At 37.6% G+C, this 27,699-nt stretch overlaps 1 long non-coding RNA gene across 8 annotated transcripts in view; it reads right to left on the reverse strand.

Annotated features, from left to right (window-relative positions):
- The window catches only part of LOC110260380 (uncharacterized), a 408,289-nt gene that overhangs the window by 368,876 nt on the left and 11,714 nt on the right, over positions 1-27,699 (reverse strand). For 6 of the 8 annotated variants that reach the window (XR_014806290.1, XR_014806286.1, XR_014806299.1 and 3 more), the window contains exons 2-3: positions 8,494-8,579; positions 5,842-5,912 (exon numbers count right to left, since the gene is read on the reverse strand). This is a non-coding gene — a long non-coding RNA (uncharacterized LOC110260380). Of the gene's footprint in view, positions 1-1,923; positions 5,697-5,841; positions 5,913-8,493; positions 8,580-27,699 lie in introns of those variants that run through there. The other 2 variants (XR_014806289.1, XR_014806288.1) reach the window with 2 other exon arrangements.

The following is a 27,699-nucleotide window of genomic DNA, read 5'->3' on the forward strand; positions in this document are numbered from 1 at the left end:
GTCCTGGACTTTTATTTGTAGGGAGTGATTTTATGACCTCTTCAATTTCATTTCTAGTGATCGGTCTGTTCAGTTGGTCTGTTTCTGCTTGATTCAGTTTTGGCAGGCTGTAAGAGTCTAGAAAATTGTCCATTTCTTCCAGATTGTCAAACTTGTTGCTGTATAGTTGTTCATAGTACTCTCTTGTGGTTTTTTCTATTTCTGCTGTATCCGTTGTGATTTCTCCTTTTTCATTTATAATTTTGGTTATTTGGGTTCTTTCTCTCCTCTTTTTAGTGAGTCTGGCCAGGGGTTTGTCAATTTTGTTCACCTTTTCAAAGAACCAGCTCTTGGTTTTATTGATTTTCTCTATTGTTTTTTGAGTCTCTATTTTATTGATTTCTTCTTTGATCTTTATAATTTCCTTCCTTCTGCTGACTTTAGGACTTTTTTGTTCTCCTTTTTCTAATTCGTTTAGGTGGAGGGTTAAGTTGTCAATTTGGGATCTTTCTTCTTTTTTGAGAAAGGCCTGGATTGCTATAAATTTCCCTCTGAGCACTGCTTTCGCAGCATCCCATAGATTTTGAGAGGTTGTGTCTTCATTATCATTTGTTTCAAGGTAGTTTTTAATTTCCTTCTTGATTTCCTCATTGACCCATTGGTTTTTTAGTAGCATGTTGTTGAGTCTCCATGTAGTAGGTTTTTTCTCTTTCCTTTTCCCATGGTTGATTTCTAATTTCATGGCATTGTGGTCAGAAAAGATACTTGAGATAATTTCTATGCTCCTAAATTTATTGAGATTCGCTTTGTGTCCCAATATGTGGTGGATTCTTGAGAATGTTCCATGAGCATTTGAGAAGAATGTGTATTCTGATTTTTTTGGATGTAGTGTCCTGAAGATATCAATTAAGTCTAACTTTTCTATTGTTTCCTTTAGGATCTCTGTTGCTTTATTGGTTTTCTGTCTAGAGGATCTGTCCATTGATGTGAGGGGGGTATTAAGGTCTCCTACTATGATTGTATTCTCATCAATATTTCCCTTTATGTCTGTTAATATTTGTTGTATGTATCTGGGTGCTCCTGTATTTGGGGCATATATGTTGATGATAGTAACATCCTCTCCTTGGATGGATCCCTTAATCATTAAATAGTGTCCTTCTTTGTCTTTCTTTATGTCTTTTGTTTTAAAGTCTATTTTGTCTGATATGAGTGTTGCGACTCCTGCTTTTCTGTCATGTCTATTGGCGTGAAATATTTTTCCCCACCCTTTCACTTTCAATCTATATGTATCTTTTGTCCTAAGGTGAGTTTCTTGTAGGCAGCATATTGAAGGTTTTTGCCTTTTTATCCACTCAGCCACTCTGTGTCTTTTGATTGGGGCATTCAGTCCATTGACATTTAAGGTGATAATTGATAGATGATTATTTATTGCCATTTGAACCTCGTGTTCCCGTTGATTCTATGGTTCTCCATTCTTCCTTTCTTTTTTTTTTTTTTTTTTTTTTTTTTGGTTGGATGGTCTCCTGTTATTATCTGCTTGAGTGTATTTTTTTTTTCATTTTTTGCAAATGCAATATTTGGTTTTGGCTTGTGGTTGCCCTGTTTTTTAAGTATGCTAACCCCTTCCCATAATTGTGTGTTTTAGCCTGATGGTCCTGTAAGTTCAAACTCTTCATTACTATATTAAAATTAAGAAGAGAGACATACATACAAACAAAAAGGGTTATTTACCTCCTGACATCCCTTGCCCACATTATATGGTTTTGATGACTCTTTTTTATTTTTTTCTTTTTAATTTTATTTTGTTTGAAGCATGTTCATGATTAAATCTGTATGCTGGCTTATTTGAGTGACTGCTCTCTGATTGCGGTTTCCTCAGTCCTAGTTCTTCCTCTTCTTCTTCTTTTTTTTTTTTTTCTTTTCATTTTTCTTCCCTTTCCTTCCTTTCTTTTTGGTTTAGAGAAGCCCTTTCAATATTTCCTTTAACCTGGGTTTTGTGTTGCTGTATACACTTTAAGTTTTTGTTTGTTGGGAAAAATTTTTATTTCCCCTTCTATTTTAAATGATATTCTTGCTGGATAGAGTATTCTAGGTTGCATATTTTTTCCTTTGAGCACTTTAAATATCTCTTGCCATTCCCTCCTGGCCTGTAGTGTTTCTGTAGAGAAATCAGCTGATATTCTTATGGGGGTTCCCTTGTAGGTCACATTCTGGTTTTCTCTTGCTGCCTTTAGGATCCTCTCTTTATCACTAACTTTTGCCATTTTTATTATGATGTGTCTTGCTGTGGGTCTGTTTGGGTTCAGTTTGTTTGGGGCCCTCTGTGCTTCTTGTATCTTGAATCCAGTATCCTTTAGATTTGGGAAGTTTCCAGCGATAATTTCTTCAAATATATTTTCCATCCCCTTATCTTTTTCTACTCCTTCTGGAATTCCTATTATGCGTAGATTGGCCCGCTTTATATTATCCCATAGGTCTCTTATATTGCTTTCCAGTTTTTTGATTCGGTTTTCTGTCTGCTGACCGGATTGGGTGATTTCCATTATTCTATCTTCCATATCACTGATTCGTTCTTCTGCATTATTCATTCTGGTTTTTACTGCCCCTAGTTCAGTTTGCATCTCTGCAAATGAATGTTCTACTTTTTCTTGGCTCCTCCTTATATTTTCTAGTTCCTTTCTGAGGGTATCTGCGTTACTGTTCATATCTTCTCTTAATTCCTTCAGTATTTTCACTATTTCTCTTTTGAACTCCAGGTCTGTCTGACTGCAGAGATCTGTTTCATTGCTGACTGTTTTAGGTGAGTTCTCCTGTTGGTTTGACTGGGGGTGGTTTCTCAGCTTCTTCATCTTGCTTGTTGTTTTCTTTCTCCTGAGGGAGTTGTACTCTCCGTTATCGGGCAGTGTTTGCCTTGTCACTGCCGTGGATTATTTCCTGAGGGCTGGCGTTGTTGGTCAATCTTTTTTTGAGGCAGTGTGGCTTTTCTGGAGTGTTGATGGGGCTAACAGTGTTTCTTTGAAGCAAAGGAGGACTTCCTGAGGGCAGACAGGACTGGGAGGTCCACACCACGATGGTAGCATATTTCACTTGGTCATGCAGAGCTTGCTCTGGTGTTTTTAGGCTGTGGGGTTCTTGCAGGGGGTTGGCGGTGTTGGGCAGCTGCTTTTCAGGGGTGCATCACCCCCTGGGGGCTGGAGCAGCTATCTGGGTCACTGAGAACCTAAGAGGCTCTTCCCTAGGGCAGCCCAACTCAGAAGGACAGCCTGATAATGTAGGCGGATCTTTTCACAGTCTGGCCGAGCTTGTTGCAGCTTTTCTGGGCTGCAGGGGCTCTTCCAGGGGGCTGGTGGTGCTGAACAGTTATTTCACGGGAGTGAGGCACCCCCTGGGGGCTTTGGCGGGTAGCAGGGCCGTTGGAGACCCAAGAGGCTCCTCCCCAGGGCAGCCCAACTCAGAAAAACCATCTGAGATCTTTTCCCGACTCGGCCAGGCTTGTTGCAGCTTTTCTGGGCTGCAGGGGGTCCTGCCTGGAGCTGGCAGTCCTATGCAGCTGGTCCACTAGAGCAACCCCTGGGGGCTTGGGCAGGTAGCAGGGCCGTTGGAAACCCAAGAGGCTCCTCCCCGGGGCAACCCGACTCAGAAAAACCGTCCGAGAATTAGGCCGATCTATTCACAGCCTGGCTAAGCTTGTTCTAGCTTTTCTGGGCTGCAGGCCTTTTCTTGCGGGCTGGTGGTGTTTGGTGCTGCTCTGCAGAAGTGTAGCCCCTCCAATGGGCAAGCAGGCCTGTGCAGGGACAGCCCCTGCGGTGGTAGGCTTCAGGCAATTGTTGAGGCCAGCCCTCCCGGATGGCAGGCAGCCCCAGGTCCCTGAGAGCATAGGGCGTGGCGGGGGTGGGGGAGGGGATGCGCTGGAAGCACAGCTTTCTGCTAGCTAGCGGGCCTGTAAGCTTGCTGTGGTGTGGGGGGTATTCTATGCGGACCCACCCCTTCTCTCCCCTCCCCAGCACGGGCGCAGATCAGGCTCTTCTCCCAGGTTCCCTCTGAGGCGGCTTTCCACTTCCCCGCTCCTAGAGTATTGTTCCCTTCCTCTGTGACAGCTTTGTTTTCTAGTCTCCCAGGCAGTCTCTGCCCCTTCAAATGGTTTCTAGACCTCCCAAGCAGTTTCCGCTCTGCCCCGCCCCCCTAGCCCGGGGACTAATCTCTGGAGCCGAGGTCTTGGTTCCCAGCCCCCACCCAGGCATCGCAGGGCCCTTTCTCAGGGATTAACCTTCGGAGGCGAGGTTTCGGTGTTCAGCCCCCACCCAGGCATCCCCCAGCCCTTTCCCGGGGACTAACCTCTGGAGCCGAGGATTCGGTGCCCAGCCCCCACCCAGGTGTCTCAATTTTGGTGACTGTGCCCGTAGTTCAGATGGTCCGTTGGGTTCTTGATCGGCTTTTCCATACTCCAACTTACTGCTACACTCTTCTCTGCATCTGGAGATTCCTCCGGTTCGTTTGATCTTTCGCCCGGTAGGTGACTTTCCAGGGTGCGGGATCCCTTTCTCCTCCGCAGTTCCCTTTTGGGAGCGCCCGTCCCGCTTGGATTCACCTTCTCTCACTCTCCTCTTTTCTCCCGTTCTGCCCAATAATGTCACGAACTTCTTGCTGTTATTGGAGTTTAGGTTCCTCTGCCAGCGATTGGTTGCTGTTCTGTGGGAGTCATTTATTCTGTAGATGTGCTCTTTTTGTTGTGTTTGTGGGAGAGGGTGAGCGTGTCCCCCTACTCCTCCACCATCTTGTCCTCTTCTCCCCCCTTTCTAACAGTCAAGGAGACTCAAAGTGAAATAGTTGGTGCAAGTGCATATTAAACTAATACCTCCTATCCAGAAACAAGAGCACACAGAAGTTAACCTCTGACCTAAAGGCTAAGTTTAGGTCTAAAAGGAAAGGAATTCTCTCTAAGATTATTGGAAAAAAAAAACAAATCGAATGCTATTCCATTTATTCAGTAAGTGAGTATTCATCATTGATATACTTAACTGTCTGGGAAAACTAATAACTGAAGAATTTCTGAGGGCTTTTTTTGGAAAAAAAAATATCATTTCAAATTTAAAGAGAGACAGTGAATGGGATTCTTTTTAATTTATCCAGCAATAGGGTTGTAGAGTTTCAAGCACACACATTTCCATCAAACACCTGACCTCCTCAAAAGCTGGTACATTCTCACACATTTATCAAGAAATAGTTCAGATTTTTCAGCTTTCCTTAGTTTCAGGGAAAGGTCCTGACATCTATTTTTGCATATGACTCTGATTGGCTTCAGTGGGAGTCCTTCACACAATTCAGTAGTAGAAAATGACCCCTAGCCTAGCAGACTATGCCCCCTTACATATTGTATAGCTTTCAATTCCCGACATTTTATTTTCTAAATCATTTGCTCAGCTCTTCTGAGCTTTCTGTACATATTCTCTAATATTTTAGAGCATAAAGTTCAAAGCTTGGGAAAACCATTTTTAATATATCTTTAACATAGTCACCATGGTCTAAAGTACCTAGAAGTTCTAAGCCATGTTACTGGCACTGACTTTCCAAAAGAAAAATGATAAATTATACCAGTCTCAAGATTAATTCAGTCTCTAGTGTTAATGAGAATAAGCAGTTGTATACTTTCAGTCTGTTGCTGACAGGAACAAATGTGATTTGTTCTTTTCACAGGAATTTGTCATTTAGGAGGAGTTCTGCTTCAAGTAACAAAATACGAGAATTAAATTGGCTTGAACATTAAGGATATTTTAGTAACTCACTTATCAAGATTCTTTGAAGTAGGTTTCAGAGGTGGTTAAGACAGCGGCTCAGAAATGTCAGGATTCTGGGTTGGCTTACCTGGTACTTTGTTGGCTCTTCCCTCATGGTCACAAAATGGCTGCAGCACCTCCAAGCCTCTTGCTCTCAGACTACATGTCCCAAGGCAGAAAAGAAGAGTGTGGGCTTCACTTTATGGTTTATTCCCTGGAGCAGAGGGCGTGAGTGGAATTCCACCCTTATCTGCTCACATTTTAGTCATATACTTAAAGAAAATCAGGGTTTTGTTTGTAATGAAGTAGACTTGGTAATGTCTACAGCTGGACCTCCTTGCTCCACCACAGAAGCCACTTTTATCAGGTATTCTGTGTAATAACTTTTGGGGTAGTCACATATGTACAGAAAGTTCCCGACAAACGTATACAGTGTGTATGTGTAGCAGGGTGGTGTCCTAGTACTCAACAAGCTTTTTCTCCAGTCAAAAGACCCCAGTTTTAAATAAGGCACCACAGTCAGAGACGCTGGGGTGACATGGAATACCTCAAATACACATCATTAACTTCACTTTAACATTAACCCTAGAATTAGTGAATATATTACTTAACTATGCATCCATTTACATAAATGACAATGGTATAGACTTTGCAAAATATTCAATATGCTCGCAATAAGTGAATCTTATGGTATGTGAATTATACCTTTCTAAAGCTGCACCACCACCTCCACCTCACCCCCACAAATAAAAGGTAATGGAGTTTCTGCATTGGTACTTTCTTGGAATATCTGCCTTTGGAACCAGCCATGACATTATAAGGAAGGCCCAGGACTGATGGAGGGGCTGCACATAGATGTTTCAACCAAAGCCCCAGCCAGGCCTTCAGCTGACAGCCAGTGTCATCACTACACGAAAGAGTGAGCAAGCCTCCAAATGATTCTAGCCTCAGCTGAAGCTTCAGATATAAGAAACAAGCCATCCCTGTTGAGCACTATCTGAATTTCCAGACCCACGGAAACCATGAGAGATAATAAGTGATGATTGTTGCTTTAGGCCACAAAGTTTTGGAGGAATTTGTTACATCAATAGATAACTGATGCTAATGAAATCACAACACAAATAAATTTAAAATGAAATGTAAAATGAAAATGCCTCTGGAGCAGTAAGTACATCATTAGGGGATGAATTTATTTCTCACAATAAATCCATAAAAATTCAGGGAGTCAGGGTAAATAGGTGTTTGGGACGATTAAACGAGATGATGCATGTTAAATACTTAGCCTAGGGTCTGATTCAATACATGTTGGTTAGTGTTGTTACTATCAGAAAATACTTTGATTACCGGAAACAGAATGGCCCCAAGTTATCTCCACCTTAAAGTTGCCACTTAACCCACTGATTTTAGAGACAGAGAAATAGTAAGTCTTTTGCAGTCCTCTTTGTCAACATATCATCTATGAAGTACAAGCATCTTTGTCCACATTTTCTAATTCTTAATTAGTTGCTCAAAATCACTTGTTGAAAATAATCATAAAATCAAGAAGTGAAGTTGCTGATAAACAGCTGAAGGATGAGGTTTTCATTTATTTCTGGTAATTTATGGCATATGATGGTCTAAATATTATTTCATTTGATACCTTCATTGCTTCAGAGGCAGTTTTTTTTTTTTGCATGACTATCAGACAATAGCTTTTGCTAACATGCTATTTGCTATTTTAGAGAACAAGTAAAGCCAAGAATCAAAATATAAACAATCTAAAATAAGGAGTGGAAGAAGAAAGTTGACTTCTTTTCTTCCATTTCAGTTATTGCATGTCTGTGGTCTGAGAAGCTTCTCAGTAAGCCAGCAGGTTGATAAGCAGCTTCAAGCAGCCATGGCCTTTGCTGTTAGCCACAGAGGACACTGAGAATTGGATCCAGTGTCTGAATATCTAAGACAGATATCTTTTGTTGCACTTCACTGAATGACTTGAGATGTGAACAAAAAGGCAGGCTGACTTCTAGTACGAAACAAGCATGCATTTGAAACTTTGCATGTTCACTGTGTCATTCTGCTACTTCAAGGGCATCAGCGAAGAATGCCATCTGAGGAGATTTATAAAAAAGACCATCTTTCTTAAGATTTAGCATAGAGTCTTATCTGTATCTTATCCATCTTGTTGTCCCTAGTGTCTTAGATCACAAGAGGTACTCAAAAAATGTATGCTGAACTGAATTAAAGTACCAGGTCAGAAAGTAGACTCGAAATGTTCAAAAGAATACTTTACAGACCACTGAGCATAAAGTGGTATTTCTCTCCTAAGCTCAATAAAACTACACTATGCTTTTCTCACTCTCTCCAGACCTTTTCCATCTGAGACTACATGGTATACATAGCGTGGTAGATCAGTGCAAGATGTCTGCAGCACGATGGTGGAGTTCAAATCCCAGATCTGCCACTTTTCTGTGTTACCTTGGACAAGGTCACCTGCCATCTCTTACTTCAATACTTCATTTGCAAATGGAGAGAAGCAGGGCCTGTTAGGGTTATTGTGAGGAATAAAGCCATAGGCATTTATAAAAGTATATAGATGGACACAATCACATGCTAGTCAATAAATGATAGCTATAATGATAAGCATCCAACCTGGTATGGTTCAGGGTATATGCAGCCCAGCCCAGGTCCTAATTACTCCCCTTTGCCAAACTAGTTAAGAAGCCACACAGATGCTGCAGCTCAGAATGCTTTTTGCACTTACTCTGAGAAGGATGACTGGAGAAGATTTTCTTTCCTCCAAAGTTCTAGCCAGCATGATAGATGAAGAATCACACCCATGGGTCCCAGCTGTAAAGAAAAACACAGTCATTTTATTTCATGGGCAGTTATTTTCCTGCCAGTTTGGTTTTAATTTAGTGTCAAATATGCCCCCAAAATTCAACAAGCCCTTGATTTTCCTTAGCAAATTATGCTGTTTTAACCAAACTTCCCCCAAATCATCACTAGCCACACTCAGGAACACTTCATTTTGTTTATTTTTAAACAATGTATTATAAAGGCTTGAAATGCTGCCATCTAGAGACAACAATTTCCTAAATGTTATGAAGGCAGTGATCATGAAAGATCACTAAAACAGAACTTGGACATGCATTCTACATGTCATATTTAAATTCTATCATGTAAACTGGTTATTTACCTATTTTGCGTAAAATAAATAGGATCAAGAAAAAAGCCAAAGTAATTAAATGTAGAAATAAATAGCATCCTTCATAATTAGTTAAATCAGTTGTCCATTACAAGCAGTGTTCTGCTTTTGTTTTTATGACTGGAATAATCCTTTACTCAGCACAGAATGGGAATGAATAGGAGTGAGAACATCTTGCCTTCCAGCCCACTACCCATGTCTGGGGATCACAGTTCCACCTACTCTGCCCTGATAAACCACATACTTCTCCAGGAGATCAGAGACCAGATGGTACATGCATGGGGTGGTTCCCAGAGCTCCAGGCTTTGTGCAGCTCTCTCAAGTTCTTTTTTTCGTTTTCTTTTTATGGCCACACCCATAGCATGTTGAAGTTTCCAGGGTCAAGATTGAATCTGAGCTGCATCTGCAGCAACACTGGGTCCTTTAATCCACTGTGCCACGAGGATCCAAAATCCTTTAACCCACACCTCTGCAGGGATCCAGCTGCTGCAGGCAGGTTCTTAACCCACTGTACCACGGCAGGAACTCCTCTCTCAAGTCCTCTGTGCACATATGTTTGGGCAAACTATTTTCAGTGTTTAATTACTGACATTACATGGTGGAAGATAGGACATAAGCAGCTAGTTAAGTTCTTTGGTTACAATTAGAAATTTCATGAGGATCAGAAGAAAAAAATTTAACTTGCTATTTCTATCCCACAAGAAAGAATATTTGCTAACACTATTATTACTCAAAGAATAAAACTCCAACCACAAATACATTGTTTTCTACATTTTCCATTACTATGTGACCAGTGCCTCCTTCACAGCCTTCAAATTTCTTGCTGACGTGTTGCTTTTGGAAACTATTACTGTCTTAGATTCTTATTAAGCAAACTTCATCTTTTCATTGTTTTCACCACTATTTCCTCCCTATACTCTGGTCCACTTTGTATTCATCTATAAACTCTTGGAGTAGAATCATTCCACAGCTATGTGCAATTGTCCCACCTATAATGAGAATAGAATAAAACAGTCATGGAAATAGCAGAGCTATGTTTAGGTCATTTGAAAGAAAAGTGGAAAAAAATACTAAAAATTTTAATATTTAGGAAAAAATATTAAAACATTTAATTCCCATGGGGTTTTGTGGCTCGGAAGATTAAGGACATAATGTTGTCTCTGCGAGAATGGGGGTTCCATCCCTAACCTCGCTCAGCAGGTTAAGGATCCGGCGTTGCAGTGGCTGTGGTGTAAGCCGGCAGCTGCAGCTCCTATTTGACCCTTAGCCTGGGAACTTCCATGTGCCACGGGTGCGGCTCTAAAAAGACAAAAAAAAAATAAAAATAAAAATTAATTCCCCAAAAATGTTTTAGCTACAGTCCAACCTGTACTTGGAAATCCAAAAAAAAAAAAAAAAAAAAAAAAAGAATGAAAGTCAGCATGACTTTCATTAGACTCTGGGCCAAGTGGCAACCCAATTGCACAATTATCAAGAAGTGGTATGATCATACAACTCTCCCCCTGTTTAGCGGCTAAACACTCATATAGTATATAATGCATTCAAAGGTGAGATATAAACTTGGACCTCAATGTTCACAAGAAGCTAGGATTTGAATATGTACATCAAAACACAACCACAATAAAATTACAGATTCCAATTAGAAATAGGCATTGCAATAAGATAATACTGTATCACATTTGTTCTGGAAGGCTGGAAAAAGAACAAGGAAAATGTAAATGATAAGAAGTTTCTCTAATTTTTTTCTCCCTGTATTATCATGGTTTTGCTCTGCTATAGTCAAACTTGGGATTATTCTATTCTTTTGAAGAAAATGCAAATCAGGTTCTAGTTTGGCAAACTCCATACTGAAGTGAATATTTGAAGCAATTTATATGTAGTGCTTTTTGAATACTTTTTGTTAATATTCTACTTCAAATAGGTAGACAAAATATATGAGGAAAGGATTCATAAGTTATGTGAATGTGAAAAAAGGGAAAAATATCAGGAAGCACAGCAATGCATTCTAGAGATCAAAAACCCAGATACACACACACACATACACACTCACAAGTGCAAGTGAAAAAAATCAGAAAAAGACTCATGACACAGTAAGACATCTCTAAGCCACGGAGAGATGCTGATAAAAGCCACCATATGAATACTTTCATATTCATCCCTCACATTTAAAAGTGAGAAGCTTTCTTTTCATGGAAATTAAAAATTTATTCATGTAAAATCTCAGAACAAAAAGAGGATGAAGGACAGAAAAACTGGGAATGGTTAAGTAATGGGGTCTTACTGTACAGCACAGGGAACTATGTCCAATGTCTTGGGTTAGAAAATGATGGGAGAAAGTATGAGAAAAAAGGATGTATATATACATGTGTGATGGGCTGTCTTTGCTGCACATCAAAAATTGAAGGAACACTGTAAATCAACTATAATTTAAAAATTTTTGAAAAACTTTTCCATCTCTGAATGGATGGCTCTTCCCTCCACACTCCTTAAAAGTTAGTGGAGAACAATTATCTTAGAATTTACACATATTGAGAATGGCCTGGCCAAAGATTTGTCCAGCTTCTAACAAAGAGGACTTTTTTGCAAGAGAATTCCTAATTTCTTTTCATGGCTCTTCTAAAGCTACGTTTTTATGTTAAGAGTAGAAAATAATGCAAAGGCTATGCCTTAAAAATTAGTGAACTTTCAGAGTTCCCATTGTGATTCAGTGGATTAAGAACCCAGGATAGTCTCTCTGAGGCTGCATGTTCAATCCCTGGCTTCGCCCACTGGGTTAGGGGCCTGGTGTGGCCACAAGCTGCAGCGTAAGTCACAGATGTGGCTCAGATTTGGTGTTGCTGTGGCTGAGGCTTAGGCTTCAGGTGCAGCTCCAATTCAACCCCCTGCCTGGGAACTTCCATATGCTGCAGGTGCAGCCATAAAAAGAAAAAATTCTTAATTATTTTTATGCATATAAAATTACTTTGATGCATGGAATGATTCATTTAACAGTCAGTAATTCTAACCATTCACAATGTATCCAAATTGTGTTGGGTTTGTAGAATTATGGGTAATATTAAAAGATATCTTCACTCACCAAATCCTAACTCGTGTGATCCAAAACAATATAAAAATGTTGAAAATGAAATCAGAATTCAACTATTTTCTAGCATTTTCATCCACAACAATATAAGAAGTCATATCCAGCCTAATGATTACCAAGTTTTTCTACAAAATGATTCAACATGTGATATCATTATGTCATTAAATGACAAAGTCCTATCCATACCGCTCCCAGGACCTCCTTTGACAGAGCTTCACTGATACAGTAGGGTGACATAGGCAAGGCAGAGTAGAATTCATAGAAATTCCATTGACTGTGAATGCCCACTATCATCATGGAACCAGATGATACAATATCACAAGAAAAGCTCAAAAGAATAAATTTTTTCTCTTTTCTTTTTCATGTTAATGTGAGAAAAAGTATATATATACATGACTGGATCACTTTGCTGTATAGTAGGAAATTGACAGAACACTGTAAACCAACTATAATGGAAACAAATAAAAACCATTAAATTAAAAAAATGAAAAAAAAAATCTTCTCCAATTCTCTCCCAGTTTAGTTCCTAGCCCCATCTCCCACATTTCATAGTAAATAAAGCTGTTATCAAGAAAAGTCAAAGAAAAGAGTTTTGATACTTCTTTTAAAGAGTTCCATCTGATGTGCTTATCTGGCCATGTCCCATTTTGCCAATTAGCACTATAAAGTTTCCAGATTCATGCAGGTGTTCTTGATATTTTGGTATCTGAGTTACATAAATTTTTCATAGCAAGTAAGTAAAGATAAAAATGTACCTCCACTTTATCACAAAGAAGGTTGAAATAAGCCCAAAGCCAAAATGAAATGCAGAATGAAAGCCTCTATGGAGGCATTATTAATTTATTTTCATTAATAAAAAAATTAAATTTTGAGAGAAAGTTTCTATCTGCCATGAACAAAGGAGAGATAATAAAGTCATGCCAATGACAGATTTTTAAATTCTGAGTCCCTTCTCCTGGGATCCAGTACAGTTCATGCAGTATGAGTTCTAGACTATTAAGAAGATATAACTATATGATTACTAATAGATCAGAACTAAAGTCACATAAAATTTCTTGATCAAAAATTCACAGATACTCACCAATGTGTAATATTCTCACCAAAACAGCTCCACAATGAATAACATTAGCATTTCCTTCTCTGCTTTAAAACGTAAACTGTAGTAAATGGCACTTACTCTTTCCTCACATAAAACTGCTTTATTCAAATTCTTCCCTGGTTACCAAAAGCAAAATAAGAGGACTCTTCTCCCCTCCACTCCATGTAACCAGTCACAATCAGATTAATTTTCATGAACTATGTCTGACATGTCACTTTTCTTCTCAACCACATCCAGGGGCTTCCTCACAAAAGATGAAGTAACTTAACCTGCCTCCATGCCTCCCATAGGCTTTGCCCAATTTGCCTTTCCTGTCTTAGACCCTTGTGCCTGGCCTCTCAAAGCCTCTTTTCTAGTTGGGCTTGTTAGCCCTTTGTTTCAAGCACAATGTGTAGATTCACTATGGCACAACACTGTCCCCCAATTTTCTTCACTTGGAATGAGTTCTCATTCTTTACTCTACCAGTCTAAACCCTGCCCATGATTTCAGGTTCAGGGAAAGTCACATGTTCTCTCTGAAGCTCTCCCTAATCTGTCCATCTCACAGTTATCTATATTTTCTAGGACTTGTATTACATTTATTATCTTTGCTAACCAATTAATATTTTTAATATTTCTTGTATTTTTCATTAAGTACTTGAATATTTACATCTCTCTCCACACATATTTGGCTTTAATAAGGATAGAGGGCACCTTTTAATATTGCTTTTGCCTTTAATTGTCCTTCCCCAGAGTACTGCACATAGCAGGTGCTCAACGAGTTCTTAATTCATTCAAAATAAACTCAAACAGCAACACAAGGGATTTGTGCTACATATAAAGCATTCCTTTCCAGAGAAAGCTGCTAAGCATTGCTCTAAGTTGCCAAGAGGAATACTGTCCCCTGGGTGTCATTAAAAATAGATACACACTATTTTGTGCTGGATGATATAAAGGAAAGTGATAACTCAGGAAAGAAATAACCAGGGGTGTACTGGCCCCAGTTCTCCTGTTCATTATTCTTTATCTATTTCACTGCCTTCCAGACTGTAAACATCCAAAAGAAAGATAATTTAGTACCTGGATGTGCACTTTCATTTCCAGTGTGTAGGGAATAAAGTAAACCAGTAACAATAGTGAGTTCTACTTGTAGTTCTAAAGTTAGGCCTGACAAATTAGTGAAAAGTTCTAACAGACAATATAGCAATATCACATTATATGAGATAGTTTTAACACTACACATTTTCTACTGAAAAGCAGTAGCCAGCTCCAACTACCAGCACATCTCTGCTTCATCCTTATAATCCCACCTCTATTGTCATCAACTCTGCTTTTTTGATTAGTCTGCTAGATCATTTAAATTTAATGCCATTAAGGATATGGTTGATTTAAGTATGCCACTTTACTACTTGGTTGCTATTTGTCCTGTTTTTTGATTCTCTGTTCCTGATTTCCTGCATCTCTTGGGAGGAAGGAGGGGTTAAATAATTTTAGTATTTCACTTTAATTGGTATATTGACTTTTTTTAACTAGACCTACCTATTTATATTACTTGGGTGCCATTATTCCAGGGAATAATTTATCACAATCTACTTAGATTTTATAGTGTGTTAATTAATGTAAAATAAAAAATCTTATAGAAACAAAATTCCATTTAACTCTCTCCTATTTTTGTGCTATTGTTCTCTTATAATTTATTCATGTTTTACAAACCTCAGTTATCTTGTAAAAGAAATAAAAGAAAAACATAGTCTTTTATATTTATATAGATATTTGCCGTTTCTTTATCCTTTCTTCCTCGCAAGAGATCCAGTTTTCATCAGTTGTTAGTTCCCTCTAGCTGGAGGAACATCCTTAAGTATTGCTTGAAAGCGCAGGTCTGATGAGAACTAATTCTCTCAGCTTTCATTTATCTGAAATATTTTGCCCTCATTTTTGAAGAATATTTTCACTGGATATAGAATCACAGATTGGTTGTTATATTGTTTTCAATTTCAATACTTTATAGATGTCATTCTACTGCCTTCAGTCCGCCAACGTTTCTGTTGATAAGGTGGCTACCATTCATGTCACTATTCCTGTACATGTAATGCATCTTATTTCTCTGAACACTTCCAAAATTTAAACATATGCTTGCTTTTCAAAACTTTAACTATGATGTGTCTAAGGTGTGGTTCTCTTTGCATTTGTCTTGTTTGGAGTATTCTGAACTTCCTGGGATCTATAAACTGATGTTTTTCACTTAATGTGGGCCATTATTTTTTCAAACTTTTTCTTTCTCCATTCTATGTCCTCTCTTTTCCTAGAACTCGTTAGACATACACTGGATCACTTGTTATTATTCCAGAAACCACTGAAGTTGTGCTATTTTTCTCAGTTTTTGTTTTCCTTCTTTTCCTTCAGATAGTCCTTCTTCATAATTTTTATGGACTTGTTTTCTAGTCACGGACTTTCTTCTGCTTTATCCAATTTGCTGTTGAGTCAATTCAGTGATTTTTTTTTATTTCAGAAAATAGACTTTTCAACTCTAAAATTTCCTGTTTTCTTTCCTTACTGAGATTTTTCATCTATTCCTTTTTTATAATCATTGTTTCCCTTAGGTCATTTAACATGTTTACAAAATCAAGTTTAAAGTCCTCATATGCTACTGACAGAGGAGTAGATTAAAAAGATGTGGTATATATACACAATGGAATATTACTCAGCCATTAAAAGGAATGAAATACTGGCATTTTTAGCAACATGGATGGACCTAGAAATTATCATGCTAAGTGAAGTCAGTCAGACAATGAGACATCAACATCAAATGCTTTCACTGACATGTGGAATCTGAAAAAAAACACAATAAACTTCTTTGCAGAACAGATACTGACTCACAGACTTTTAAAAACTTATGGTTTCCAAAGGAGACAGTTCGGGGTGGGGGGGTGAGAGGATGCGCTGGGGTTGTGGGATGGAAATCCTATAGAACTGGATTGCGATGATCATTGTACAACTATCAATGTAATAAATTCATTGAGTAATTAAAAATAATAAAATTTTAAAAAATTAAAAAATAAAGTCATATGCTAATTTTAATATCTGATTAATCTGATTTTTCCCCTTAATTATAAGTCACATACTACTTCTTCTCTGTATATCTAGAAATTTTTCTATCACATGTTGTGCCTCATTGTAGAAATGCTATAATCTATTTTCTTTCCCAGAAGACTGTTGGTTTTTGTTATAGAAGTGAGTTAAATTACTGGATGATCACCTAGAACTTGTGGAGGCTTGGTGCTATGTTTAGCTAAGGTAGGTAGGTGGATTACCCTAGGAGTTTACCAAACTCCCTAGTTTGAAAGAACTCAAACTCCTAACTCTGTATTTTCTGCCTTGAGAAGCATCTAACATCTCTAAGTTTTTCATCCTTTCAGCAACTATTCCCTAGTGGGTTTCTTGGAGTCTCTCCCATGCTTGCATAGTCCAGAGGTCAACTAAGCATTTGGAGAGAGTTCATCCTCTTATTTTTGTGTCTCCTTCTCTAAAAATTCCTCCTTTACAGTGTGTCCTCCTAAATTTTTAGTCACTCTGGCATTCCTGAACACTAACCTTTCATTTCTCAAGCCAATAGGGTTTTGACATTTTGCTTAAATCTAAATGTTCTTATTATGCAGATAGCAGAGTGACTTGTGTAAAAATGGGTGTGGAGGGACTCATATAAATGTGAATCTCACTTGTGCATATGTGGTATCTTCTTTTAAGGTTTAAATCTTCTGTATGTTCTGTCTGCTTCTGGTCACTATTGAATGCTTTCAAATTATATACACACAAACGCATATGTATTACAATTGTTATCTGTGGAAAGTTCAGTTTAATTATCTACAATAACTGAGATTCCTCTTCTAACACCCTTGTATAGCTTTGCATTACGTCTAGAATGGTATCCAGATTTCCAAATGTGGCCTTTAGTTACTTAAATAATCTGCCCCTGTCTGTTTCTTCCACTCCATCTTACCTGCTCTCTTATTTGCTCATTAGATTTCACTCACGCCTCAAATCCTTCAACTCGGCAAACAACATACCTGCTTGGGAATTTCAGACATGCTGTTCCCTCTACTATACCAGTGTCTCCCTTACTCCTTATATGGATAACCTCACAACATTTAAATTTTCACCCAAATATCACTTCCACAAAGACAGTGAGCTGATTTCACAGATTACTTTAGTCAAGTACTACATTATGAATGGTGAAACTGAAGTACCTTTCCCCTTATTGGCTTAGAGAAAACTGTCAACCAGGATTCAATCCGCCACCATTACCAACACATCTTAAAAGAAGGAGACTGCAGAATTCCTTTCTTGAGTGACCATGCCTAGGATAAAGATCTAACAGAGTCCTCATAACTAGTGTTTGGCTGTAAAACTGCCCAGCGTGATCACACTACAGAGAAGCCTACCAGTTGATAGTCTAGTCTACATATACACATAGAAAGCATTCAGTCAGCTTCCAGTCACTCTGATATGTGAGCACCAGTCAGGGAGCACCAGACTATTAAGGAAAAGTCCAGGATAGAGGGCAGAAAACAGCACGATCTGAAAAAAAAAAAAAAAAAAAAAAAAAACTTGCAGAAACCAGAAATTCTAGATAAAAACCCTTTTTAAAAAACCTCTCACTAATGTACTCAGAACTAAGCTTTGCTTCTATAATGAGATAAAATAGGAAATTTTAACTGAGACACAAAGATAAGGTGAACAATGAATATCAAAATGAGTTCAGGGACAATATCCAATAGAACTTAAACATTTCAAAGTAGTATAGTCAAGAATTAGACACTGATTATTCTAAAACTCATGGGAAGATTAATGGGCTATCAGTGAGATTGGAAAAAGCATTTGGGAGGATTTGGGGAGCAAAGAGTTGCTGGGATGCTGTGAGCCAAGGAGAAGACAGAGAGTCTTCAACAGAAGCACCTGAAGGGCTCGATATGTGCCCAGAGTTGGGGAGATCCAATGGACTGATAAGTGACTCCTGCCCAGGTACTCTTGTGGGCAAGAGAAGGAAAGATCCTACTGCTTTAGGGTTAGCCTGCATAAAGATGCATGTCTATTTTCTGTGGACAGATGTGGCCACATGCTAGAAGTAACAAGCTTGAGAGTTGTCTTATGTATTGTCCAAAATTGTCACCTAAGAGGGGAAACTGGCCTTAGCAGAGGAGTTGGAGATAGGCAGCTACACTCTTAGTGGCTGAGTGCTCTATTCAAGGGTGTGACTGCTTGAATAGAGTACGCCAGTCTAAGTCAAGAGGGAGGCACACCAAGGAACTTGGTCTCCAAATAATCTACTGAACCATTCATGGTGGTGGGTCGGGGTGGGGGGAATCAACATTAAATTTCTTCAAGGGTCAGATGAAGTCATATTTCAATGAACTAATAGTAGAATGATTGCCCAGTTGTTCAAGGAATACAGGTGTTGTGTGATTACATGCCATTTTTGCTTTTTATATGTTTCACCCAAGGATAATTAAAGTTTCTTTATTAGAAAGGACAAGAAGCCAAACATTTATCTAACATTTACTATATTCCAGGCACCTTATATAAACTCCATATTAATTTATTTTATCTTCCCATAAATCCTATTATAAAGGTTACGTTATTATCACCATTTTACAGATGAAGAATCTGAAAGCCAGAAAGGTTAAGTATTACTAAAGTCACACAGCTGCTAAGTGGCACAGCCAGAGTTTAAGAACCTTAGTCTAGCTCTACAGCCTGTGCTCTTAATCAATATAAATTATGGTTAGCTCCCTCATTCTAGATGAATATAGTACATCTCTGACTATAACACATACTAATAACAATACTATTCTGAAATGGGACCTAATCAAACTTATAAGTTTTTGTACAGCAAAGGAAACCATAAACAAAATGAAAAGACAACCTACAGAATGGGAGAAAATATTTGCACATGATGTGACCAACAAGGGCTTAATTTCTAAAATACGCAAACAGCTCATACAATTCAACAACAACAAAACAAACAACCCAATCAAAAAATGGGCAGAAGACCTAAGTATACGTCACTCCAAAGCAGAAATACTATTCTGACATTTTCAACTTGACTAAGCCACTTTCAAAAGGAATAAATTTCTATTGTTGTCAGTAGTCTTTATATTTATTACCTTTCTTAAAAATAAAGCAAAAGAAATCTGCACAACTCAAGGACTATTGTTATTACCATGGAATTAGCCTTTGGAGACAATAAGTAAATTATTAGTTTGATTACAAGATTCTTGGTAGAGATAAGATTGAGGTCATATGCATCATAATTTAGAGTTGAGTTTGATAAGGGCTGCGTTTTAAACATGTACGACACATTAAAAAACAAACATGGCTTAAGAAGCTAATAAAAAGATTGGAGTTCCCATCATGGCTCAGCAGAAATGAATCTGACTAGGAACCATGAGGTTGCGGGTTCGATCCCTAGCCTCGCTCAATGGGTTAAGGATCCAGCATTGCCATGAGCTGTGGTGTAGGTCTCAGACACAGCTCGGATCTGGCATTGCTATGGGCTCTGCATAGGCTGGAAGCTATAGATCTGATTAGACCCCTAGCCTGGGAACCTCCATATGCCATGGGTGCAGCCCTAAAAAGACAAAAGAAAAAAAAAGCTAATAAAAAGATAGCAATTTTTTTACTTGGAGGTTACTGTTTTGAACAGAGTTTGTTTTCGATATAAGTAGCTGCCAATATTCTCAGCTATAAATTTCAGTTTAGGTCATTGAAAACAGACTTAACAGACTTAAGAAAAAAAGGGTAAAATATTTTCCATTCCAATTATCTCTAAAAGACCACACTGTTAGCATTTTAACTGATATTTTTTTTCAAGTCTCTCAGGATATATCACACATCTGGCTTATTGGAAAGATCTAGATTTCCTGATAACCCTAATTAATTTTCATTCATTCATTTATTCAACAAATATTTCTTATGCCGTTTCTGTGTGGTAGGCACATGCTGGGCATGGGAAACCCAAAACTGAATAAGATAAATATAGTTTCTATACTTATGGAGGTTAAGAGTGAATTTCTCACAGTTGTCTAGATTTTCCTATTCCATATACTACTTGTAAGCTGATAAAAATAGATAATCAGGCACATAGGAATGTTATACAAATGATAGTAAGTAGCCTTTGAATGAGGACCTAGGGGGATTTCCCATAATAATAAAGCATATGGGCTTTATGATGTGAAGTTTAAACACTAGGATGTTTATTTTCCTTTCTTTTTGGATGCTCTATTTTTACAGTATACTGCTATCATTGTGTAAGAGGCAGTTTGTCACATTCATAGATAAAAAATTTACTTCCTTTAACCATATTTTCACACCCGTTGATTTTCAGTTACCCACTCCTAGGTGCTGCCTTTTCCTAAGGCAGAAGCCAAAGCAGGGCACAGACTGACTGAAGCAGCATGCTATTGAGGGATTAGCATGTAACAACTGGGTGGTTGTTTGGAAATAGTAGCTTCCTAGCTTGAATCAAAATAATGAATCTAAGAGATTTTTGGTGAGAAGTTTCTTGGCCCTGATAGGATTTTAGTTAGCCTTAAAATATACCTCATGCTAATTAATTCTCACTACCATTTAAAACAAACACCCCAATGTTAAAATAACAAAAGGAAAATATTGGCAACCAATGAAATCCTTAGCACTGAAACTGAAAACAAAACAAGGCCCTCTGTTGCTTAATGTGCTTCATAAACTCCCCCTGAGGGGTCCTAAGCAGTTAGCAGCCTCCAGAGGAGATGTGCTTGCCAAGCAGCTGTGTTAGATGCCAAGGGCACTGGAATCATATCAACACCCTGCTTCCTTTGACTGTGGGTACTTCCCAAACTGAACTCCCTCACCAAACCGTCATTGGAGATGCTCTTTCTTCTGACAGTCTCCAAATTTCACAATTTTTTTTAAAACAATGTCATACCTTGTTTACTTTTTCAACTCATTTTATCTTTTATTGTTTCAGATGCCCCTCATTTCTCCTATTTTCTCTTTTATTTCAGAATCTGCTGAACCAAAGTTATTTATTTATTTTTTTTATCACATGGAACCTGCTGGGAGTGAAATCAGCAAGGATCTCTCCAGCCATACTTAATTTTCTTCACAGCAGGTGCTGTAGTGCTGCAGTGATTCTGGGCAGAAGTGCGGTAGGGCTTTTGTTGTAGCTGCCATGCTAGTTACCAGAAGATCAATAAATGATTAGAACACCTGAAGCAGTGAATGATTCCAGTGGTGTTGAAAAGATATAGGAAATCACTTAAGATTCATACATGCACTTATTCTCTGGCTCTCAAGATTTCAAACTTATTATGCATAGCACATAACCCACTTCCTAATATATTGGTTGAAAGAAGTTTAAGATTGATTTTTCCTCATGTTTTGTTTAAAGAAAGAGAAAAATACAATTCAAATTTTTTGGCAATCAGTTTAATCAGGTAAAAATTAAAGAAATTCAGCAAAAGTTCATTTGTTCTATATTTGTCCATGTAAGAACATTTTCTGGATAGCTAATGTTTACTCTTTTTTAACATAAAAACTTTGAAATTTATAATTGTTTCAATTTCAACAAAAGCTTTCAAATCCCTCTACACAATTTCTTGTTTTCTTAAAAATCTGAACATTGAATAGAATTTTATCTTTTTCTTGATATAAGAATTACAATTACTCATTTACCTTTGCTCTAAATTTACCTTTAGTTGTAATTGTGGCTTTTACACGTCCTCCATGTTTCCATGTCTGATAGAATATGCCACAACCTCACAAAATGAATACAGTTCAAATTTCCTTTTCCACACTCAGGCTGCAACCTGATCAGCAGCTCTTCTCTTTTTCTTGTTCATCTTTTTCTCCTTCTTCATGTAGAAACTAAACTTTTATCTACATCCATAGCTTCCAATTCCACTACCCACTCTCACCTCCTTCGTCTTCCTATTACATTGAGAAAATTGAACCATGAATCTGTCAAGGACCCGTCGATTCCTAACTCAACATTTCAACATCAGTTTCCCTTCCTCAGGGGATGAATGGCTCCTCTTCCTTCAACCCCTGCTTTCAATCTCTCTTCTGGTGTATGGCAGGATTTCCATCAATTATTTACCCTGACTCTTCCATCTTAAATCTATTTTTCCTCTTGACCTATAAATATACTTAAGTCTACTGCATCTATAAAACAACAACAAAAGCAAAGCAAAACAAAAACTCCCACTGATGCTGTACCACCTTTCAAAGTCCATTGTTTATTGTCCATACTGATGCTCACGTGCGATTACTTGTTTCTTGAGTATTTTAGAATTTAGAATTTTGAGTTCAGTTAATCTAAATCTATGGAAATGATGAGGGGACCTCATTTAAGTGTTGATCTTCTAGTGAGTCATTTTATTTGCTTCTGCCAGATATTCATGGCCACATTATTTTAATTTCTAGGATTGGGATTACATAAATCCAGGTATCAATTCCATAGGAAGCCATCATTATATTTTGGAATTCTTAGAAACAGAGTCTTTTTAATCCTACCTAAAGGCAGATCCAAGGACAAATAAGTGACCTTGTCATGTATCTTTGCTGGTAGGAAGGCTTTATTTTCCTAGCTTGTCTTTTCATTGAGAAAATATCCCTTTGAAGGAACTAACAAAGGAATCACTTTGCATAGGTACAGGTCTTGAGCCATTAAAACAAAAGTCTCCTTGAAACATAAAGCCACAAATCTGGTATTGGCTTACCATGCCAGATTCCCGGTTTTTCTTTATTTTTGAACAATGAAGAGTGTCCTTGTGGACTTTAAAAAGTTGTCGTATTATATCTAGCACATCTGAAGTAGGTGATCTAGCCCTCCATGTTGCTGGAAGCGAAAATCCTCATTTTTCTAGCAGTAAAGATGGGCGTTCTGTCCATCAAGCTAATGTCAGACTGAATCATTGTGATTACAGGGAGCTCCAAAATACCCAGTTTTATATATCTACAGAAAAAACTTTTGGATTATAACTTATTCTCTGGTAGAAAGCAAAAAAAATAATCCAAGTTTCCTCACCATTATTATTAACAGAACAGGTTAAAAAAAAAAATCTGCATTGCACTGCTATTATATTTAACATAACTTCCATTTCAAAAAAGTGGAGAAAATTAGGTCTTAAAATTTTAAGCAAACTTCCTAAGGTCACACAATTAAGGGTGAGTCTGGTAGGTAAATTCAGAACTCCCTTTTTAAAAAGCCTACAATCAGCAACAGGATTATATTCTCTAAGAACTTCTAACAGTGTACTTATTGAGTAGACACTATAAAATAACTACTTTAGAATAAAAATGAAAGATGTATGCAAGAAACTCAAGGCATACCAAAAGGAGATGTCATAGAAAAAGAAAAAAAAAATTGAAAGAATAAAATGGAACTCATAAATGAAAAACCTAGAAACTGCTCATGCTTTTCATTTCCAGTAATTGTTAGCAAAGTAGGTCAGATCAACCTTCATGCTAAGAACTAATAAATCTGCCAAAAAAATTTTATTAAACCTGTTTGATTCCATCTGAGGATGAAAGAGGCAAGGATTAATCAAAACAGCAAGATCTAGGGGATGAAATAAGAAAAAGATCCCTGGATTTAGGGCCACTTTTCCTTTATGAACATGCTCATACCAGAGAGACATCTGAGAAAATCAGGAATGTAGCAAGATTTTGAACAGATTCATTGTGCCAAAGGAACAAAAACTGGATTTCTGGAGTTCCCGTCACGGTGCAGCGGAAACAAATCCAACTAGGACCCATGAGGTTGAGGGTTTAATCCCTGGCCTCGCTCAGTGGGTTAAGGATCCGGTGTTGCTGTGAGCTGTGATGTAGGTTACAGACACAGCTTGGATCTGGCGTTGCTGTGGCTGTGGCGTAGGCCAGTGACTACAGTTCCAATTAGACCCCTAGCCTGGGAACCTCCATATGCCACAGCTGCAGCCCTTTAAAGACAAAAACCAACAAACAAACAAACAAAACTGGTTTTCATTCTCCCACATAAGATAGGGTAATGATAATCACCGTGGACACTGGTTTGGAACCACAAAGAAATATAACATATGAATGAGGATCTATCATAAAAAGACAGGCTTTTATAAGAACTGAAGCCCAGCTAAGAATCATCCCAAGCTTTCATAAAATTAAATGATCTGGAATTTCTACCCATCTCCCAGAAGAAACTATAAATCCTCTCTAGTGGAAAATAACATTGTCATACCCCTAAATTATCTCTATTAGTTTGTGTTAAATATGAAGTTTACGTTAAGAAATAAACAAATGGAATACTACTCAGCCATAAAAAAGGATGACATAATGCCATTTGAAGCAACATGGATGGAACTAGAGAATCTCATCCTGAGTGAAATGAGCCAGAAAGACAAAGACAAATACCATGTGATATCACTTATAACTGGAATCTAATATCCAGCACAAATGAACATCTCCTCAGAAAAGAAAATCATGGACTTGGAGAAGAGACTTGTGGTTGCCTGATGGGAGGGGGAGGGAGTGGGAGGGATCGGGAGCTTGGGCTTATCAGACACAACTTAGAACAGATTTACAAGGAGATCCTGCTGAATAGCATTGAGAACTATGTCTAGATACTCATGTTGCAACAGAACAAAGGGTGGGGGAAAAACGGTAATTGCAATGTATACATGTAAGGATAACCTGACCCCCTTGCTGTACAGTGGGAAAATAAAAAAAAAAAATTTTTAAAAAAAGAAATAAACAAGATGCAGGGAGACAACAACGTGATCACAACTAAGAGAAAAACAGACAATAGAAACAAACAGAAAAGCCAAATAATAGAATTATTAGAAATAGATCTGAGTATTTTTGAGGAGATAAGATTTAAAATATTGGCAAATACTAAAAATTATATTAAAAAAATCAAGTGAAAATTCTAGATGTGAAAAAATGTAATGAATAAATATTAATAACTCAATATATAGGTTCATAGTAAATTGGCCAATAGATATAAATGAATAAGTCACCTGGAAAATTGGTCTGAAAATAATGTACAGAATGAAGTACAGAGAAATAAAAGGAAGGACAAATAGAAAGACTTACACAGGAGATTGACAGAGGATACTGTGAAATGTTCAAACAGATGTGTACTTGGCAGCTCAGAAACAGAAGAGAGAAAAATGGGTCATAAAAATTGTTGAGGAGAGTATGGCTATGGATTTTTCAAAGCTGGCAAAATAGACCAAGCCATAGATCCAGGTAGCATTTAAAAAACCTATGAGAGATAAATAAAAAGAAATCTACATGGAGGAGCATCATAATGAAACCAGTGAAAAAGGAAGAAAAATCACAAATCATAAAATCAGTTATAGGGAATGCAGACAGACTAGCAGTTAGCAATGTTTACAGTGTTTACTAAGAGGGGAGGAGTAGAAGCAGGACCACCTGTTGGCAAGCTATTCTGGTCACCCATTAGAAGAGGACCAGGATGATGGTGGTGAGGTTTGTGAAAAGTGGTTGGATTCTGCAGATATTTTGAAGATCTGATGGGGTCTACTGACAGACAGTTAAAGACTATAATAGCTTTACTACTAATAGCTCTTTGCAGATATCATTCCTAATTGATCTATTTCATAATGAAAGAATTTGAACCAAGAAAGGAACAGATGGGAGATGAAACTCAGAGGAAAGAAAATGTTAAACCTTTGACTAATTTGAAGAACAAAAATAGTGGAGTAGAGTTTAAAAATCATATAAGTGGAAAAATTAAAAGTTTTCTAGAGTCTCTATTTTATTCATGAGGAGAGCAGATAAAGGTTATAGAGCAAAAATTAGGAAGAAACTTACTTTGTCAGAAATGAAAAAGAGGGGAAAGGTTATTTCAGAAAGGTAAACTGTCATGTGCAAAAGCCCAGACCCCTGCAGGTTTTGAGAAGGGTAACGATGTGGCATGTGGCTGAAGGGTCCTGAGGAAGATTAGGCTGCATCTGGGGCAATAATCTGGGGATACATTGCATAGGATTATTTCAGATCTTTAGGAGTCTGTATTTCATTTTCTTTGACCAATGAAGAGCCATATAAATGTTTTAAAAAGCACAAGGGGTGTGACTTAAACTATGCTTTTAAATACAATTATGTCAAGCATAAATATGTTAAAGAAACATAAACTGAAATCAACAGTAACTCTTGTAAAAATCAAATATAACGTGCTATGTACATCTGTTGAGTACAAAAATGAATGACTTTGTCCCCAGACTCATATAATTTATAAGACAAGTTGCTGGTGGTTGCAGAGAGAATTGAAAAAAAATGAATGATGCCAGAGATTAGAGGCAAAGAATCTTTGGGGTTCAAAGTGCCAGAAGATGTTCTAGTGGTTGATTTTCCTGCACCTCCATACCCACCCCCCTGACACACACACACACATACAATGTCCCTTTCCATTGTTTCACTTGTGTGTTGTTGAACAACATCATCAGGAAGAGAAAACATTTTCGGGTTTAGGACATTATTTCGTGCTGCTAGTTTAAATTACAGCATTACGTACTCATTTAAGATGGTAACATACCAAATTTCTGAAACCAAGCCCATAAATAATTAGCAATACTTTATGGACTTCTAAACATGTTTCTTTTTCATACTGTTTTTTCTCTTACAAATTATGCAAAAGAAAGCTATCATAGACAGAATAAAATTTATGAGTGAAGCCTCCATATGGTTACTGTGGCTTTTCATGGTAGAGCTATAGAGTTGAATCTCAGTTCTGTCTCTAGTGTTAGAAGCAGTCTCTAGTAGAACTACTGAATCCTTTTCTCTCCCATATCCTATTCCAGTGTGTATCATTTACTTGAAAGATGAATGTCTCCTATTGCAAGGAGCACAGATGTGCCTCTCTTTCTCAGCTATAATGATGAAAAACTCCAGTATGCAATTATTTTGTGAATGGATTTTTACGGAATGCCAACTCATGCTGCAAAACTAATTCATCCTTCTGTTAACAATAAACATTCACCCAAATGTTCCCCCACCTGCCAGAGTAAGTATGATAACAAACACAAGATTTTAGAAAAACAATGTATTTACCAAGTTCTGAAGCAGTGCTCCATCATAGTAATATTAAAGATTTTTATGAGGAAAAATCATTAGATTTTAATATACTGCAGTATATCACAATCTAGAACACTGTACTGTTAACAGCATTTCAAAGAAGCAATCTTGTTATGAAAGTTGTTTCAACCTCAAGAAAAACAATTGGAAATTTCTAACTCATGAAACATACATATCTCAAGGAGTTGGGTATCTCAGGTTTGACCCTTTGTTTACCTTCTGATGGTTTATTTATAACTAAAGACTTGAAGCAAAACAAGAAGCTTATTGCTGAAAAAGTTAAAAGTTTTTTTTTTTTTTTAAGAAAATCTCAATGCTTTCTATTATATTGGCGGTTCAGTCTAAATTACGGTTTTCATAATTTCAGTCTAAATTACGGTCTAATTCAGTCTAAATTATGGTTTTCTACCTAATTAAAAAAAAAATCAGAAAAGTTCTCCAGGCTCATTATTTACAAAATGGACAGTCTCAAAATACTTCAATGACTGCATTA

Source organism: Sus scrofa, chromosome 1, assembly GCF_054392235.1.
Source record: "Sus scrofa isolate SSC_HxYL_T2T_F1_AM1 chromosome 1, Sscrofa_HxYL_maternal_Yorkshire_Landrace_v2.0, whole genome shotgun sequence".
Taxonomy (NCBI): Eukaryota; Metazoa; Chordata; class Mammalia; order Artiodactyla; family Suidae; genus Sus; species Sus scrofa.